General features: G+C 34.4%; 1 pseudogene; it reads left to right on the forward strand.

The window, feature by feature from the left end:
• Nucleotides 1-12,037: 12,037 nt before the first annotated feature.
• The window catches only part of LOC133185184 (phosphatidylinositol-binding clathrin assembly protein LAP-like), a 41,675-nt pseudogene continuing 35,212 nt past the window's right edge, over nucleotides 12,038-18,500 (forward strand).

An 18,500-nucleotide genomic window follows, 5' to 3' on the forward strand; every position in this document is an offset into this window, starting at 1 on the left:
CATTATTTCTAAATGCCAACAAAATCTCATCAGGAAGATACTAATGTCCAGTAATCAACACAGACAGATTTGTATTAAACAATACATTGTAAAATTAATTGATTGAATGTGGTTCAACGTCCCTTTCGAGAAGGTTTCACTCATATAGACATGACACCCGTTTTAGATTAAGAGCCACAAATTTTGACCAATGCATGATTATTACGGCCGAAGCAGATCTCCATCGTACTAACGCCTCCCGTGATAGCAAACCTCGTATTTAAGATTTAATCCAAGGACCCCTGACTTTCATTTCTAGTGCCGGGCGCTTGGCGAAGGAATATCACTACCTATGTTAAATGTTTTAGGTCTGACACGGCGCCGTTATCGCGAATCGAACTCCAATAAACTTCGATTTGAATGCTACCCAATGTGTAATTTTTTATTATTATCACCTATAGAAATTAGTTAAGCTTCTAAAATGTTACCTTTTAAAACAGGCGAACAGTTACCCCGAAGACAAATGGCATCCTCGGTACAGGCCTGCTTTGGACAATCGGCCGTCAGGTGCTGAAAGTCATTCAACTTAGAGTGATAACTCGTTTATTAGATTGAAATGCTTCTAATCGAAATACTGCCATATTTGTTTCTTAACGTCCGATACATTGCTTACCTTCGGAAAACTTTCTCGGTCAACATGAATGGTGCGACCTTCGGTCATTACATGTAATCCACTGACATTTTTGATGATAAATCTTGTGTTTAGCCGGCAAGTCTTTTTTTCGCGTATCCAATCCACGGAGCGACACAACTCAAACTTGTTACAAACCATCATACACATTGCCATTTCAGCATTGGTCAAAAGGTTAAAACCAGGTACCGAGGAATTTTCATAATTGCTAATGATTAAAGTCTTTGGGTCGAAACACTGAGAGTAGCATGTCTGAAAAAGAGTTAAGGTTTGCACAATGAGGTACACACTGATCCCCTTAGGACCTGCTGTTAGTTGCATTTCAACAGTTTTCTGCAATGATTTAGCAGTCAGATTTCATTGTCGATGGGTTCTACCAGAATAATCAACTGTTTGAGTTTTCTACACTCCTATAACATATATATTTATTGCCCAGGTCTGTTAATTTATGATTGATGAGGCGTCACGTGATAATATCATTTGTATTATTGAATGAATTTTTACGTATGCAAACGATTATTGTGGATTTTAATTTTTATTGTTGTTTATATTTGAAACTTTTTTTCTCATTTAAAAAAAGAATATTCTCAAGATCTGTATTAATTACATTTTCTTCTCTATTTTCTTTAAGAAAACAAAGAGAGCTTCCATTCATGTTTGTAATCTAAGGTGCCGACATTAAATATGATACGAAAATGTAAAAAGAAGGTGGAAGAATGGGCTTCACAATTATTTATAGCACTGACTGATGTATTGAAAAAGACCGATGTTTTATATGTAATTGACCAATGTTGATATGTAGTGGAGAGGATTAATGCTTTTGTAATGTCAAATAAATTCATTTTACCTGTTAGTCTAAACTTTACAACCTGTCTTTAATAAACAAGTTATTATGGTTTTTAGGACATCTGAGTCACTCAAGTTACCTATTGTTATCTGTTTTTTGTCTGTCGTAGTGCGTTGTGCGATGCGCGTTGTCCATTAATATCATGATCATTTTCAGCTTCTGCTCTGGAACCGCTGAACCAATTTCAACCAAATTTGGCATATATCATATATGATTGAAGTGGGACAAAACTTTTTAATTTCATGGTTCCCGACCCCTGGGACCTGAGTTTAGGACTAAAACTATCAAAATGAGTGCAATATTCAAACGGTAGCTCAGTCGGTAGAGCGCTCGCTCCGTGATCAGGAGGTCGTGAGTTCGAATCTCGGCCGCGACTGACCTATGTCGATAAAAAATGGGTAGCAACTGTTTCTTCGCCATGCGCCTCGGCACTTTGAAGTGAAAGTTGCGAGTCCTTCGGATGAGACCTTAAAAACCGAGGCCCCGTGGCACGGCAGGCGTTGGCACGATAAAGATCCCTCACTGCTCAATGGCCCTGAGTGCCGAGTAAAGGTCAAAATTTTAAGCCCTTCACCGGTATATGGTGACGTCTCTTTATAAGTGAAAAATTCTCGAATGGGACGTAAATCAACATACAATCAATCAATCAATCAAGTAGGTGAACTGTTGTCATAATTGTAATAAGCACTTTGCCCTCTAACAAAATTGTGAAATTCATGACACAAGTTTCAGGGGTTCTGTAGTTAGGGTGGGACTCTTAGATCATACAGTGAAAATTTATAAATTCTTTTAAAATCTTCTCCCTTTCCCCTGTATATTTGAATACATGTTTACTTATAATGAGCAAGAGTGAATCTTCCACAATTGTGAAATTTGTGGCTCCAGGGTCAAGGGTTCTGGTGGTGGGCGAGGGGCCGTATTTGATTATATACTGAAAATGATTCTTTGAAAATCTTCTTTTCTGATCCTTCATATTTAGTAAACGAACGTAGTGCAAGGGTGCCTCTTCAAAAATTGAAAAATGGGTCAGGGGTTCTATTGTAGATATTTTCACAATTGAGTCTAATTCAATGATAAAAGCTATTTTAGCGCCGTCGACATATAGTGTAAATAAATCACTAACCTATAGGGGTCCTCTGTAATAGACATTCAAATGTAAATGATTTTAAATGTATGAATATGTAAATCACAAAATCTTCTTCTTTTTAACATTACAGTGCAATTCTAGCAAGTTATTTACTGGGAAATATAAGAAAAAGAAAAAAAAACCCCTTAAAATTCCATTAAACAGCACGATAAAAATACGTCTTGCACATTTGCACCTAACACAGCAGACGTGAAAAAGGTGAGAAAAACAAAGAGGGATCATTAAATGTGAAGATAACAAACAGTATTCATGCTCAAAAGACCAATTTTAAAACCAATACAAATTGTGAGCAGAACAAACACTGGTCTTTGAAAACATCACAGGTGTGATCAGGTGCCCCGAATGAGTAAGCATTACATGTCGACTCGTCACAACAATGACTACATGTAACTGAATATAAATTAATGGTTGAACAATTTGTTTGCAAAAGTCAGTAAGAATTTAAGTTTACGACGGATTGAATTTTTTAAATAAATCCATTGTATCGACCGTACATTTTGCAAACTCTTGACTTTAAACGATATAATTGATATTCTTGTATCATTTTATAAATCAGTACCTTGCCTCTTTTTTGAAAAGTGTACATGTGTAGAACATGCTCTTGCGCATCGAATCAAAAAGGAGACATCAACACCATATCTAGGTGACTGTACTATATTACTTTCTAAATAACAGAAGTTGTTATTATTCTGTTTTTGATGGTTTTTATATTAACATAAAATTTCAAAGAAAACAATTTAGATAAAAAGATTTACACGGTCTACAATAGTTTTTAGCGGCATTCCCAAAGTCATGTTAATATTCTTCCTCTGTCCTGTAAAAGGCACTTAAATGTAATCGTCTCGTTTCTGAATGACCCAAACCTTAAAACGTTGCTTTCTTTGTATAAACCTCTTTATAGAAACTCAAGATTGATTGATTGATTGACTGTACGTTGTTTTACGTACCGTTCTAGAATTTTTCACTTACATAAAGACCTCAGCAAATACCGATGAAGGGCTTCGAATTTAGACCTTTACTTTGGGTCCTTCGAGCAGTGAGGGTTCTTTATCGTGCCAGCCTACCGTGTCAGGGGTGTCTGTTTTCAAGATCTTTTTCGAAGGACCCGCAACTTTCATTTCAAAGGGCAGAGCGCTGGCGAAGGAACAGTTGCTGCTTTTTTTATCGACGTAGGTCGGTTGCGGCCGAGGTTCGAACACACGACCTTCCGATCACGGAACGAGCGCTCTACCAACTGAGCTATCGTGACGGCTGGATACTGAAGAAGATTGACTGCTATATTCTACATTTTTCCGAGAGTTCAATACTCTGCATTGTTTACTATTTTATCATTGATTGCTTGTATATTATTTAACGTCCGAATTAGGATTTTTTCATTGATACAGAGATTTCACCGTATGCCGGCTAAGGTCTTAAAATGTAGACCTATACTTGACACTCGGGATCATGGAGCAGTGAGGGTTCTTTATCTTACCAACTCTTACCGTGACACGGGGTCTCGCTTTATACAGTCTGATCCGAAAGACCCGTTATTTTCACTTCTAATGCCGGCGCTTGGCAAAGGAAAAGTCAATACCTATGTTAACGTCTTAGGTTTGACGTGGCAAAGAGAACGAGAATCGAACCTGGACCTCCCGATTTCGAAGCTAACGCTCTACCACTACACTATACTATTTTGTGAGGCAAGATGGTAAGAGTTTTTATTTATTTTTTTTTTTTTTAGATATATTTAATTGAAGGTTTAAAAATATTGAAGGTAGTCTCTTACTTTTATTTTGTCCATGAAATATTTAATTTTCCCAACTTTAGATTTGATTTGATTTTAGTCGACTAACGACTTAACCCCTGATCTTTGGTAGATATTGTTATTGCCTCAACATCTTGTGTAATCTTCGTTTACACGCTAAGTTAACTTAGCTAGTTGCATTTTACTATCTAAGATTGGCCCGCCTAGCGCAGTGGTTAGAGTGTTTGCTCTAGAGTCACAGAGTAAGGAGTTGTTTCTGCGTCGTGGGTTCGAATCTGGCTGCAGGACGTGGAGGTCGGTCCTTCGGATGATACCGTATAAACCGAGGTCCTTTGTCGCAGTAGGTGCTGGCACGAAAAAATCCCTCACTGCTCAAAGGCTGTAAGTACAGAGAGCAGGTCTAAATTTACAGCCCTCCGCTGGCAAGCGGTGGCGTCTAAAAATGAGCAAAAAATCCTCGAAGAGACATTAGACAATCAAACAAACAAACAAACGAACGAACAAACTATCTGGGATTGTCATAATGATTTTACTTTTTTTTCATTGCAAATGCCTCATATTTTAAATTTTTCAGTGAATAATGTTTTTCTGAATTAAGAAAAAACATTTTATAGAGTACGGGATAATCAGTCATCAATTTAAAAAAATTATATTGTGGCGCCATATAATTATATATTGGTGCAGAACTAAACATTTCATTATTTGCACTATAATTAAAGTTAATTATTTGACACTGCTGTAAATTACAATTCACTGAACCACTGTTTACTATAGGAAACAGTCGTCCAGCATGTATCGATGAACTCTAAAACCACCTATCTAAAGTATCAAACTGTGAAAGTAGCATTAATCGCAAGTGTCCTTGTAATATATTGTGTAGCCGCAGGTAGATACTGTCATGTGTTCTTTCTTCTTCTTCTTTTTTTTTAAAAAGTCTTTCTACTGTTGTATGCGTTCCTTCATGCTGCTGAAGCTGCTGAATCCTGATGTTAAACCAAAGATTTTAGATAGGTATTTGTATTATCACTAGGAAATTATAGACTGCTTTTTGAACAATTGCGTAATGTCAGCGTGCTTTATGTTTTACAAATTAGTTTGTTTGTTTGTTTGTTTAACGTCCCTTCGAGAATGTTTCACTCATATAGAAACGTTACCAAATACCGGTGAAGAGCTTCAAATTTAGACCTTTACTCGGCACTTTGGGCCATTGAGCAGTTGGGTTTTTTTTCGTGCCAACACCTACTGCGACAGGGGACCTCGGTTTATGGGGTCTCATCCGAGGGACCGACCTGCAATGGGATTCGAACCCACAGTGATGATCAACTTTTTACTCCCCAACACTAGAACAATCGCTCTAACCACTGTGCACGCGGTCGAATTTACAAATTATCAATTACAGTATAACTAAAGATAACAATGAATCCGCTGTTGAATAATATGTAGTATTCTTTGACAAAATGTTTTTTCCATTCATTTTCGTTCATTTAATCTCATACAACAATAAAAATGATAATTTGTGCCAAGAGGTGTTCAAATCTAATCCATTAGTATTTCATTTGCTACCTAAAAAGGATCGAAAAAAGGGACTTGTTTTATTACAGACTTTTTACTCTAAACGTATAGTTCATGCAGTAGATTAGTTGTTATCAGTATACACGATATTTGAGAAATTAAAAACTAAACTGTTTCCTTTTAACTCTACTCCTGTGGCGTGTAGCATTGATATTCTTCGATAACAAAACGCTCTGTGTAACTAAATTGGACTTTATAACAAGTCAAAACAACATGCTTTTTACTCAATAAATGAGCAAGATTTAAATTCTTTTGTTTTGTATTATAGTGCAGAGTCGGTGTTATTGACTGATTCTTTCCTTTATGCTTACTGGCTGATTTTATCTCCATCACCGAGCATGTTGTCAAAACAACGATAAAATATACATAGATAGGGAAATGATTGCATTTTCACTGGACCATTATCATAACTATCAACTGCGTGTTGTTTACATAAATCCATCGTCCATTTTTATCTTTTTAAAAGTTAAACAATCTGTAAATGATTGGAATGAATACACGACTTTTTAATTATGAACAAAATGTGCTTTTCAATTTTTACTTTTTTCTGGGTGATTTTCGGTACTATGGAAGAGTACTTCCTGTTTTAAATAATGCTAATATTCCCAAGAGGAACATATCTTTTATTCATTTTACTTCGTTCTGTACAAAAAGAAAAGTCATATTTCGGACTTTTATTTTATTGTTTTCAATGTCTGTGTATTCAAATGGCTTTTGAAAAGTTGGTAATCAATACGCAGGATTGAGAATTTAATCTAAATACAGTTTCCTTATTACATAGCCCATGCGGCGAATTGCATGGAATTGTTTTGACATTACCTTTTATCATCAGTGTCTATGCTTATGTATCCTTGCAATCAAACATTAATTAATAATTCCGTTACACCTAAATATTCTCAGTAAAGGATTCACGAACGCAATCAGTATTTTTGATTCAAAATCCATACAAAATGAAGAAAAATAATGAGAAAAAATTTGTATAGCCAAGGATATTCAAATTCAATCTTATTGATTTCCTCACCATAAGTCATGGATGAATATAGAAAAATAAATTAACCTTGATTTAAAATCGGGTTTAGTAAACAAACTTACAGCCCTTGAGAACCATATACCAACTTCATAATAATATTATTAATATTATCATATCAACATAAAATTTAGAAGTGATTGTTCTACTAAAATATCACCATATCATAAAATACATCCAAAATAACAAGACACAGCATTTATAACGAAGGACAAGTGCACTTAAGTAAAAGAGAATGGGCACTTTTTCAGTACCGTTTTAATACATAATATGTATCCACATCCTTGTCTGTTGGTGACAGATAAACACTAGTGGATATGTTTTATACAAAATCACGTTAAACATCACCTAAATCAGCATTGAGTTTTAAAAATTGGAGATTTTTAAATGACTAAAGATACAACAAATCCGGATTATCGACGGGTGCGTTGGCCGAATAAGACTTGCGTTATTTTATCTATACAAATCGAATGAACCTGTATAATTTCCTGTAGCCATAGTGATCCAACTATGCTGAGAATTTTTCCATAGCATAGCATTTTCTTCTTTCAAAAGCAGTTGAATGAAATATTACCAATTTTGGAGATGAACTTGGTTTTAAAATTTGTATGTACTATTTCTACTCTGCTCTTTTGTGGATTAAAAATATGATAATCATCCGTTATTTAGGTTGAATGTGATTTAGATCTTGACATTGTTACATGATGGTTTGTTCAGTCTTGTGAACTTTTGTGAACTTCCAGTTATCATCTCGTATCACTTTATGATTACATCTAAATCTTCACATTTTACCAGTAAAGTGTTCAATGGGGTTATGTTTTAGGAAGATTAATTTAGTGTTTAGTATTTACATGTGAAAAACTTCCATAGTGGAGTTTTTTTTTCAGGAATAGACATAGTCGTGTGAGCGTTCGTGAACCAGATAAGGGCAGGGAACAAATGTGTATATCATCGCCAAGTCAATCATGAACTTCTACATTCCTACTCAAATCCATATCTAATCTATGCACATGAAGAAAATGGCTCTCAAATATGGCTTTATCCAAAATCAGTATATGAAAGGTCAATGACTGATATAGTATGATCTCTGACCCAATAGTAATACAATAATTATATCTACATAGAAACTCATAGAACCAGAGGCCAGGTAGGCATTCAGTTGTGCAATTGTGAGGAGGCCATTGTAACTGTTTTGTAAATCGATAGCCCTCTGTCTGAGAGTAAACTTTTCACATTTTCATCTTCTTCTCAAGAACCACTGGACCAATTAGGCAAACTTTCCACAAAGTATCCTTGGGTTAATGGAATGCAGGTTTTTGTTTTCAAATGAAGGGTCACAGTACGCCTCCTTCCAAGTGAAATATATGGAGATAACGAACAGTATTCAAAAAGTCCATTATACAATACAAAATAGGAGCAGAGCAAACACGGACCTCCAAACATTAGAGGTGGGATCAGGTGCCATGGAGGAGTGAGCATCCCCTGCCGACCGGTCACACCCGCCGTGTGCTCCTTGTCATGATCGGGAAATAACAGGAAAATCCGTCGACAATTCAGTGTGTAAATAATGGCCTAACAATTAGTATGAAAAACGTCAGTCAGCATTTGACTTAATGATAAATTGTATTTGCTGACAAGGTCATTGTATCGACCATAGAACTTACGAAATGATGACTTTAAACGCGACAGCTGATATTCTTGTTTCATCAACTTATTTGTCAATAATTTACCTCGTTTTAGAAATTGTACATACGTAGAGCATGCTCTTGCGTATCGAATCAACTGAGAGATATATACCCCGTATGCAGGTGATGAAGGTATATTGCTGCATAAGTAAGGGAAGTTGACGATTGAAAAGTTAAAGTCATCACGTTTATCATAAAGCTTGGTTGTTAGATTACCATTAACGTCTTTTTCAAGTAAAATATCCAAATATGAAACAGATGTGTCAGACTCTGTGGTATCTTTTATCTCAAGTTCACCAGGATATATCGTATCGACATAAGAATGAAAATAACCATTGTTAATTGACAGTACGTCGTCGATATATCTGAATGTCGAGTTGAACGCCACAGCAAGTGTTTTCTTCTTTTCACGTACAAGATTTTGGACAAATTCTGCTTCATATGAATACAAAAAAAGGTCTGCTAATAACGGGGCGCAATTGGTACCCATACGTATTCCAATAGATTGTTGGAAGACCTGGTCTCCAAAAACCACATAGATATTGTCAATCAGAAACTCAAGCATCTTTTTAATGTCAACTTCAGAGTACTTCTGTGTACAATCAGAATGTTTTTTAACAAAGTAATTTTGCAAATGACCTATGACAAGGTAAGTAAATTTACGAGTTCCATTTTTATTGAAAAAGCCGCTGTCTATGATATCAGTGTTTATTTGGCATGTTAGTCATCTGTAATATTAAAATTAACAGTATTGAACTGAAGCTTACTAAGTTCAGGTTATTTTCCTTGTTTGCCTCAATTGACTTTTTTAAACACTGTATTTAGCTTCCTGTGCATATAAAATTTGAATTTTCCATGAAATTTAAAAGGGCAGGCTGGGATGGGGTTGGGAGGGTGGGATGGTGATTTGCTAATGATGTAGCCCTATTATAGTGCTAAGACTAGCAGAATAAAGTCTTGACAAGCAAGATTAAGGAAGCAATGACTGGGTTTATTCAGAAAGCATAGACCTAAATTGTAAAGCACCTGTCAGCTATTGATTTGTAAGGTCACAGGGTTCGAAATTCACTATATACAACTCCCAAAACGCGAGTTAGAATTCCCAAATTGCGAGTTAAAAATTAGGTAACTCGCAAAAACTTGCGAGTTGATTTTTTTTTGCATTGAAACTGTAGCAAAATTATATGATATGACAGAGATTTAAATCAATAATTTAAATAAAAGTCACACTGTAGTTGTATTTTGTGTATTGTACAGTAGTTACTTTTTTCTTAAGTTACATGTATTTAATTTATATAAATTTATATGAAAATTGTGAGTAGTCTTATAAAATTGCGAGTTCACTTTCTTAGTACTCGCAATTATTTGCGAGTTGTAATTTTAGGGAGTTTCTAACCCTGCGGTCATGGAAGTGTTTTTATTTTATTGATCATTTGGAGGCTACATACAAAATATTTGGAAACTGAGCATGTGCTCATGGTACGATGAAGAAATTATGTAATAGAATGAGAGAAAAATGTTTATGTGAAGGAACCCCCACTGTCCAGTCCCTTGCCCTTCTTATTGAATGAATAAAACACCAAGCATGCAGGGTTAATCCATTTTAGTTTTTTGTTTTTATAAGTGAAGGTAAAAGGTATTGATAAGGAGAGGAAGCTTTATGATTGACATTAAGACTTGGTCATTAGTTGTGTTACTATATATATAGATGACTCTCAGGTGGGTTGGGGTAGGTAGGCATGTTCACAGTTTTCCTGTCAGAATTGTAGTGTAGCAGTGTCTCTCAGTGAGGTCCCTGTGAGGGGGGAATCAATAACTCCCACTGAACAAAGAATATTCAGCATTAATAATTCAGTCACTGTGTTTATACTGTAGAGTGTGATGATGTAACATGAATGGGATACACATAACCTATTACCAATACATTGCTTACTCTGCCCAAACAATATTCAGTGGAAGAGATTGAGGGGAAAGGGGGGGGTATTAGGGTTTGAAATTGTGTCTATCTCAAATCAACAGTACTTTTTGTTTAGAAATGGAAAAAAAGTAGTGACAGTATGTATCATATTATGTGTGTCTGACTGCTGAAAATGATGGTTATCTTTGATCAAGATATTAAAGTCCCTCCTTTTACCCACAGAAACTTCATACCAAGTTCATTTTTTCTTCAAGACCTTCATATAAGGAACCCGCTTATTCCTTTCCAAGCCTCTAATAATTAACCCCCTTTCAAGGCTCTTTAGAGGAACCCCCTGTCTCTCTCCCCCTTCCCAAGCCTCAAGATCTGTTGCCCTCCTAAGTGCCCTCTCAAGCCAAAACTCCCCTAATATTTCCCCTTTAAGCATCTATAATAGAACCCCACCTTTTTCTACAGTGCTACTTTTGTATAGAGCCTCAGATGCAGCATCTTATAGAAGTGTGTTTTCATTCTTAACACTGTTGATGGAATGCTTTACTCCCAAGATAACAATTTCTACCCGAGAGTCAATTGTTAGAAGGTCATTAGGATGTCATATTTCATCATTTCATACATGAGTTTAAGATATTAAAATCTGAAGGGTTCGTGATGATTTTTTTACACTGATAAACATACAGTATCTGTACAGACAGCAGAAGGCTGGCATTGTCTGATAAAACTGAGACTAATAAAAAGATAGACATAGAGGGGATTCCTTGCTTGATTTAAATATAAAAAATAAATTCATTTTTCTTTGTTGAGTTTCTTTTTTTTTTTTTTTTTAAGGTTTTTTGGTTAATCTTGAGTATAACGCATTCTAACTAATATAATAATGTTAATTAACCAGTTCTCATCTATGCTTATTGATGAACATAGAATATGATAAGAATGACTTCCATAATTTATAAAAAAAAAAAAAGAAGAAAAAAACAAAAAAGAAAAAGAAAGCTTAATTATTCCAGATCTTTTTTTTTTTTAATTTTTTATTTATTATCACTCAATTTAGGCTTATGAATTGGGGTATTCACATAAAAATATCTTAAGTGTTTCCAAATTGTAGCTCAGTTTACAGTATAGTGAGTTCTATTTTAAATTAGCCATGCTAATGATTTCTATTTTTAGCACTGTATGTTTTACTACTTGATATAATATACATTATATTGTCAGTGTATTTATTTAGAGAACATTTACAGTAGCTATATCATTTAGTCCTACTCATTATGACATAGATGTCAGTTGGTGGAGAAATTCTATAATAGTGTACAGTGAGATCTATTTATAGAAGTTTAAAAGTGAGTTTTATTTGTTATTTAGACATGCATCAGTAGTACATTCATTGTTTCAATGACTTCTGTATACAGTACATTCAGTGAGTAAGATCTCTTTTGTATTTCAGATTTAATACAGTGTACAAACGAACCCAATGTCTCAATCCCCCAGCTAGCAGATCTTCTAATCGAACGCACCCAACACCAGAGCTGGGTCATTGTCTTCAAAGCTCTCATCACCACACACAACCTTATGAACTATGGAAATGAGGTTAGAACCCCAAGACTGCATCAATTTACTCTGGAGGGAGATGTTCAAACTCTTACAGTCATTAAAATCTGAAATACTTGCTGTAAGACTGTTTCGTATTGACGTACCCCAATCAAAGTTTCATTTATTAGTGATGAAAAGATTGTTTGTTTTACTTGCTTACTCTATGAGCGATTTGATATTTTTTTCCAAATATTCTTTTGATTACAACTTTACAAGTCAGTGTTAGGTCAAGGTCACACTTAGAGTTCAGAGGTCAAATATGAATTAATACTGAAAGATTTTGCCTCTGGTGATTCACCAGTTTATCCCTAAACTTTTTTTTTCATTCCTGTATGTCTTGTTTTATTACAGAGGTTCACACAGTACCTGGCTTCCAATAATTGCTCCTTCAACTTGGCACAGTTCATCGATAAACAGGGAGTCCAAGGTAAGAGTACTTGTCGGCCTTTTAGAATCAGGATAAAGCCCTGAAGTTTAATATCGCACCATCATACCATCAACACATACTATAAACGTATTACATATTTGGCAGTGTTTTCTAATTAGCGCGTTTGACGGAAAGCAGATTGCGCTAAATCAAGTACAGGACTTGTATATTATATATGTACATTTAGCATATTCAGAAACCGCTTATTCAAATTTATGCTAACTTGCTAAAAAATCAATTTCCGCCAAATATACATTTACTGTAGTCAATGGTGTATTGATGCAATGATGATGCGATGGTACAGTTGTGTGATAGAGCATCATGTCATTGTGTCATTGCACCATCATCATTGCTTTATCAAGTCATCACTATCGTATCATTGCGTTGTCGTGATATCATCACACTATCATCGTAAAATTATTGCATCATTTGCATAAATTTATTATCAATCATCATTGCATTATCATGTAAATGGCACTTCCAACCCTAAGCTTTAATGAAATCTTACTGACTCTGAAGGCATTTTTCAGTTGTAAATAGAAATGACTAAAAATAATTCCTCAGATGTTATTTGCTGCTCTGAAAAGTTAGTACGTCTAGTTTTGGGTGTTTTGGTGAATTTCTGTATACTACCTACTGCCTCATTGTCTGATATTTTGTCCACAGACTGATACTTCCTTATTCATAAGTCTGATTGCTCTCGTTACATTTTTTACAAATTCTTTTCATGCTAATATGATCTCTTTGTCAGTTTTTATACATTTATAACTGTATAATTTGAGAGAAGTATTTGGTTTGTGTCATTATTTTTTTGGTTTGAACAAATTTTTTCTTTTCTTAGGCTATGATATGTCAACATTCATTAGACGATATTCCAAATATTTAAATGAGAAAGCTGTCTCCTATCGGCAAATGGCCTTTGATTTCTGCAAAGTCAAAAGAGGGTAAGTGGAAAAAAACTCCCCTTTAATCCCCCCAACATCAACATGTACAGTCCCTAAAATAATGTCATGCTCTGATTGAAGTAAAATTTCATTATTGTTGTCCTGTACAAAATATAAATACTACATAGATACATATTACAGATATCTTTCCACTGATAAAAGTATAAGAAAACACATTTTTACAGAAAAACATAATTCTCAAAAATACATCTCATGTTGATTTTAAAAAATTATGAAATATCAGTGGTTTCATTTGATAGACAGTGTTGGAATTCAGTCCAAATTTACTCTGTATGTAGAGCTTGGTATATCTGCATTTGCAGAAAACTCTGGGGGTCTAGGTCATAACGTTTGCAAATACTGGAATAAAGCATACACTGACAGCCAACCAGAAAGAGGCATGATCAATGAAATCTGCCCGACAGTAACACAGCATCTTAGGAGGTCGTTTATGGAATTGAGGGAGTTTTATTGATTTGAAAAGTCATTATGTTCAATACAGAAACAATGGAGGACCATCAGAATCAGGCTGGGGTATCCAGTGTAGGCTTGTCAGCAGGGGGATAACGAACAGAAGAGTTACACCAGAGCATCTTCTGTGTTTACACTTCAAATAGAAATATTGATGTTAGGGAGATCAATAATCTACTATGGCCTCTATAACTACCACTATTACACAGAGCACGAGCTGAATTGACTGTATTTTAGCAGACTTAAGCCATAGGATCAAACGAGCCTTCTCCTGATCAAAGTTTCTCTTGCAGACATGACTTGAAGTCCTTCTATTTGTTAGTATATGTTTCAAATTTTTATACCCCCCACAAACGAAGTTGGGGGGGGGTATATTGGAATCAGCTTGTCCGTCTATCTGTCCGTCTGTCTATCTGTCCGTCTGTCTGTAGACGAGATTTTGTCCAGACCATTTCTTGGAAACTGTTGAAAGGATTTGTCTGAAAATTTGTACACTTATTCTTCGCCATATGAAGGTGTGCACCTGGTATTTTCATCATGATTGGATATTTTTTTTGCATTTTACAGGTGTTTTTTTTCATTTTTATTATGTGGTTTTGTCCGGGTCTGTTCCCAGAGACTATTGCATAGATTTGTATGAAAATTTGTACACTTATTATTTACCATATGAAGATGTCCACCTGGTATTTTCAACATTTGATAATTTTTCTGCATTTTACAGGTGTTTTTTTTTTCATTTTTATTGACTTTGTCATTTCGGATATATGTCTAAGGTTTGAGACATAGAATCTAGAACATCTGTACAAAAATGTGAACTAAAGCTTAAAATTACTCATTAGAACTAAAAAAAAAATCACAAAGTATTAAAAACAGTTTTTACATGACACAGCAGATAGTGTAAATCCAATTGTCCCTTTGGAGTAATGAGTGGACATGCATCCAGTTAAAGATTAATTAATGAGTTCAGTGTGGGAAGCTCTTAAGGCCTATTTACACGGTATGATTTGTAAGATGTGACTTGCTACATCTTACAAATCATACCGTGTAAATAGGGAAATCATAAGCCAGATATGAAGTCAGATGGAGTCAGATGGAATAGAGACATGTTCTATTCTGTCTGACAACTCAGATGGTTTCAACCAATCATAAGAAAGGTCAGAAAGGTTGATCTTAATTAGGTACTATAAACATGTGGATTTTTCCCGAACTTTTGCTCCAGATTAATTTTAAGATTAATGTGATATATTACATGGCCAAATCTCGGGGGAATTTTTCATTCCATGTACTTGAATTGATAATGGCAGGAAAGTGAAACTGAACAAACAGATTGATTAAAAAATCATACTTAGAAGTAAATTTGTCTGAAAAAAATGAAACCATTTGGGTTTTCCGTGGCCAATTCTTTACTTATTGCATAATATGAAAAACCCAGGGGGGGGGGGGGGTATTTGTCCCTTTTGGACAGTTCTAGTTAACATTGATATGGAAACTGGATCAATGTTAATCTAATTTTCTTTTAGAAAGAATAATTGGTTAAAGGGAGGTCAGATTGTTAAGGGGGGTTCTAATTGGCTTTGGTGAAGGGCCCTGTATATCTCTAAGGGGAGATAATGTAAAAAATAATGGTCATAATGAACAATCAACCAGAATGGATAAAGTAAATTGAGTGTTTCATTATGTAGTCTAGTTTTCTTGTTCTTTATAGCTTGTTTATCTGACAGGGGTGAGTTGCAATATGGGATTATAGTTTTAAATAAGAATTTGTCTTAATCTACTTTAGAGCAGCAGTGATGTGCTAGATCTTTAAATTTATTTAATTTAATATATTAAACATCTAGGAATTGAACATATTTTATTGTAAATACATGTATCATACAAAGGTTCAAACACAGGTTCTAGCTTACAGGGTTTTCGCCCTTAATAGTTATACCTGCAGTTGAACTTTGGTATCTTGAACACGGATAACTCGAATACCATGGATATGTCAGATTTTGAAGTCCCGACCTCTTATTCTTTAATTATTTTACCCTGGATACCTCAAATCCTGGGATATCTTGAAGTTTTTTCTTGGTCCCACTGAGTTTGAGATAACGAGGTTTGACTGAATCTAAATTTTAAATGTGAAAGTATGATATTCCCTAGCAGCAACTTGATCATGACTACTGTAGATCAGCAAATTTTCGCGACACCTTATTTTAGGGAGATAGGCATTTGGTTTTTATAAGCTAGACAAAATTTTCACGAACTCGGATTTTTGTTGTACATAATCTATGCTAAAAAATATATACAGGAGAATAAAATTTTTGCGAGCAGACCGTCTTGTGTAATTACGCCAAAATATATTTCTCTTTGATAAAAAGTAATTAACAGTACATGAAATTTTATACATAAATATGCTTGCTTATAAAACCGTAAGAATACCACCAGCGAGACGTCAACATTCACTTAAGTTAATTTTATGTAAACGTTTTACTTCCATTTACTTATTTATTTTTGGAACATTTGAACTTCATGAATGAGTATATATTTACATTTCCAATGTCTTTGTCCGAGATAAAATTACAAATTGTTATAATACTTTATTTCTACATAAATCTACTGGTTCATCGATAGGCGCGGTTAAAAAAAATCACGTGCGGGGCGGGACAACTAGAGATAGAAGCGGGGCTATTAGCACGGGGATTTGTAGAATCAGGAGCATGTAAATATAAGGAATAACTGTCAGATTTTTTTGGATTCATGACGATGATCAATCGATTGGCTTGCGTGATAATTTTATGCATAAACGCCTTCGGCGTTTATGCAAATTATCACGCAAGCCACTCGATTGATCACATCATGAATCCAAAAAATAAGACAGTTATTCCTTAATTACAACAGAGCCTACTGATAAAGGTCTAAACTTCTCATTGTATTTTTCAGCAAGGATGATGGCTTATTAAGGACAATGAATGCAGATAAGGTAATGATTACAAAATGTTTGATGGGGAGGGTATGATAATAATGATGATAAGGTAGGTAATTATTTTCCATATTTGGACAGGAAAATTGATTTCTTAGATGCATATTACATGTTATGTGAATATATGTGAATATATGTGATTTTTTTTATTTTTTAAAAAATAAAACTTAAAAACTTTATTTTATAACTGAAATGTGTTTGGAATAATGATACTGATGATTTAGATGAATGACTGGCTCTCTGGTAGCTCATTAAGGACAAAGGTTAAAGTTCATGTGTACGTAGAATAATGATGCCAGCTGTAGAACAAAAACTTAGCAAACTGTAACGAAAACCTTAATTAATGTATTAAAGATGTGTCATTTTGATTGATTTATTCTAGCTTTTAAAGACACTACCAGCCCTTCAAAAGCAGTTAAACTCACTGTTAGAATTTGACGTAAGTAAATAGTCAATCTGTCATTTTTGATCAAGTCATGTTGACATCTTAGATATGTCATATTTAAATTTAAGATGACATGATAATTCTGTCATGTTTGATCATGTCAGATTTTAAGATTCATTGACCCTTGGATAAGAGAGATAACTCTAATTGACATTAACAACTAGTTATCCCTTTAAAAATTGTCAAATTATACCTCAATTTCTTTCAAATACTGCAACTCAATGTATGTTGAAATTGTTCGCATTTGATTTCATATATGTTTTAGAGATCTTTTAGAAAATGATTATCATAAAAGCCAAGTTTTATACAAGTGAACAGTGGGTGTGATGAACCTTCAGCGGACAGGGTAATTCTGTAATTTTTCTGATGATTTATATTGTAAAATGATAAAATGTAATGTTTATCTCTTACAGTGTGCTCCAAATGAGCTTACAAACGGAGTGATCAACGCCTGTTTTCTTCTAATGTTTAAAGACCTGATTAGATTGTTTGCCTGTTATAATGACGGCATCATTAATTTATTAGGTAGGGAACATCATTAAGTTATTAGGAACATCATTAATTTATTGGGTAGGGAACATCATTAATTTATTGGGTAGGGAACATCATTAAGTTGTTGGGTAGGGAAGATCATTAATTTATTGGGTAGGGAAGATCATTAATTTATAGGGTAGGGAAGATCATTAATTTATTAGGTAGGGAAGATCATTAATTTATTGGGTAGGGAAGATCATTAATTTATTGGGTAGGGAACATCATTAAGTTATTGGGTAGGGAAGATCATTAATTTATTGGGTAGGGAAGATCATTAATTTATAGGGTAGGGAAGATCATTAAGTTATTAGGTAGGGAAGATCATTAATTTATTGGGTAGGGAAGATCATTAATTTATTGGGTAGGGAAGATCATTAATTTATTAGGTAGGGAACATCATTAAGTTATTAGGAACATCATTAATTTATTGGGTAGGGAACATCATTAAGTTATTAGGAACATCATTAATTTATTGGGTAGGGAACATCATTAAGTTATTAGGAACATCACTAATTTATTAGGT

The sequence above is a fragment of the Saccostrea echinata genome, unplaced genomic scaffold (assembly GCF_033153115.1).
Source record: "Saccostrea echinata isolate AGI-Se365-2 ecotype Australia unplaced genomic scaffold, CSIRO_AGI_Sech_v1 ptg000012l, whole genome shotgun sequence".
NCBI classification, from domain to species: domain Eukaryota; kingdom Metazoa; phylum Mollusca; class Bivalvia; order Ostreida; family Ostreidae; genus Saccostrea; species Saccostrea echinata.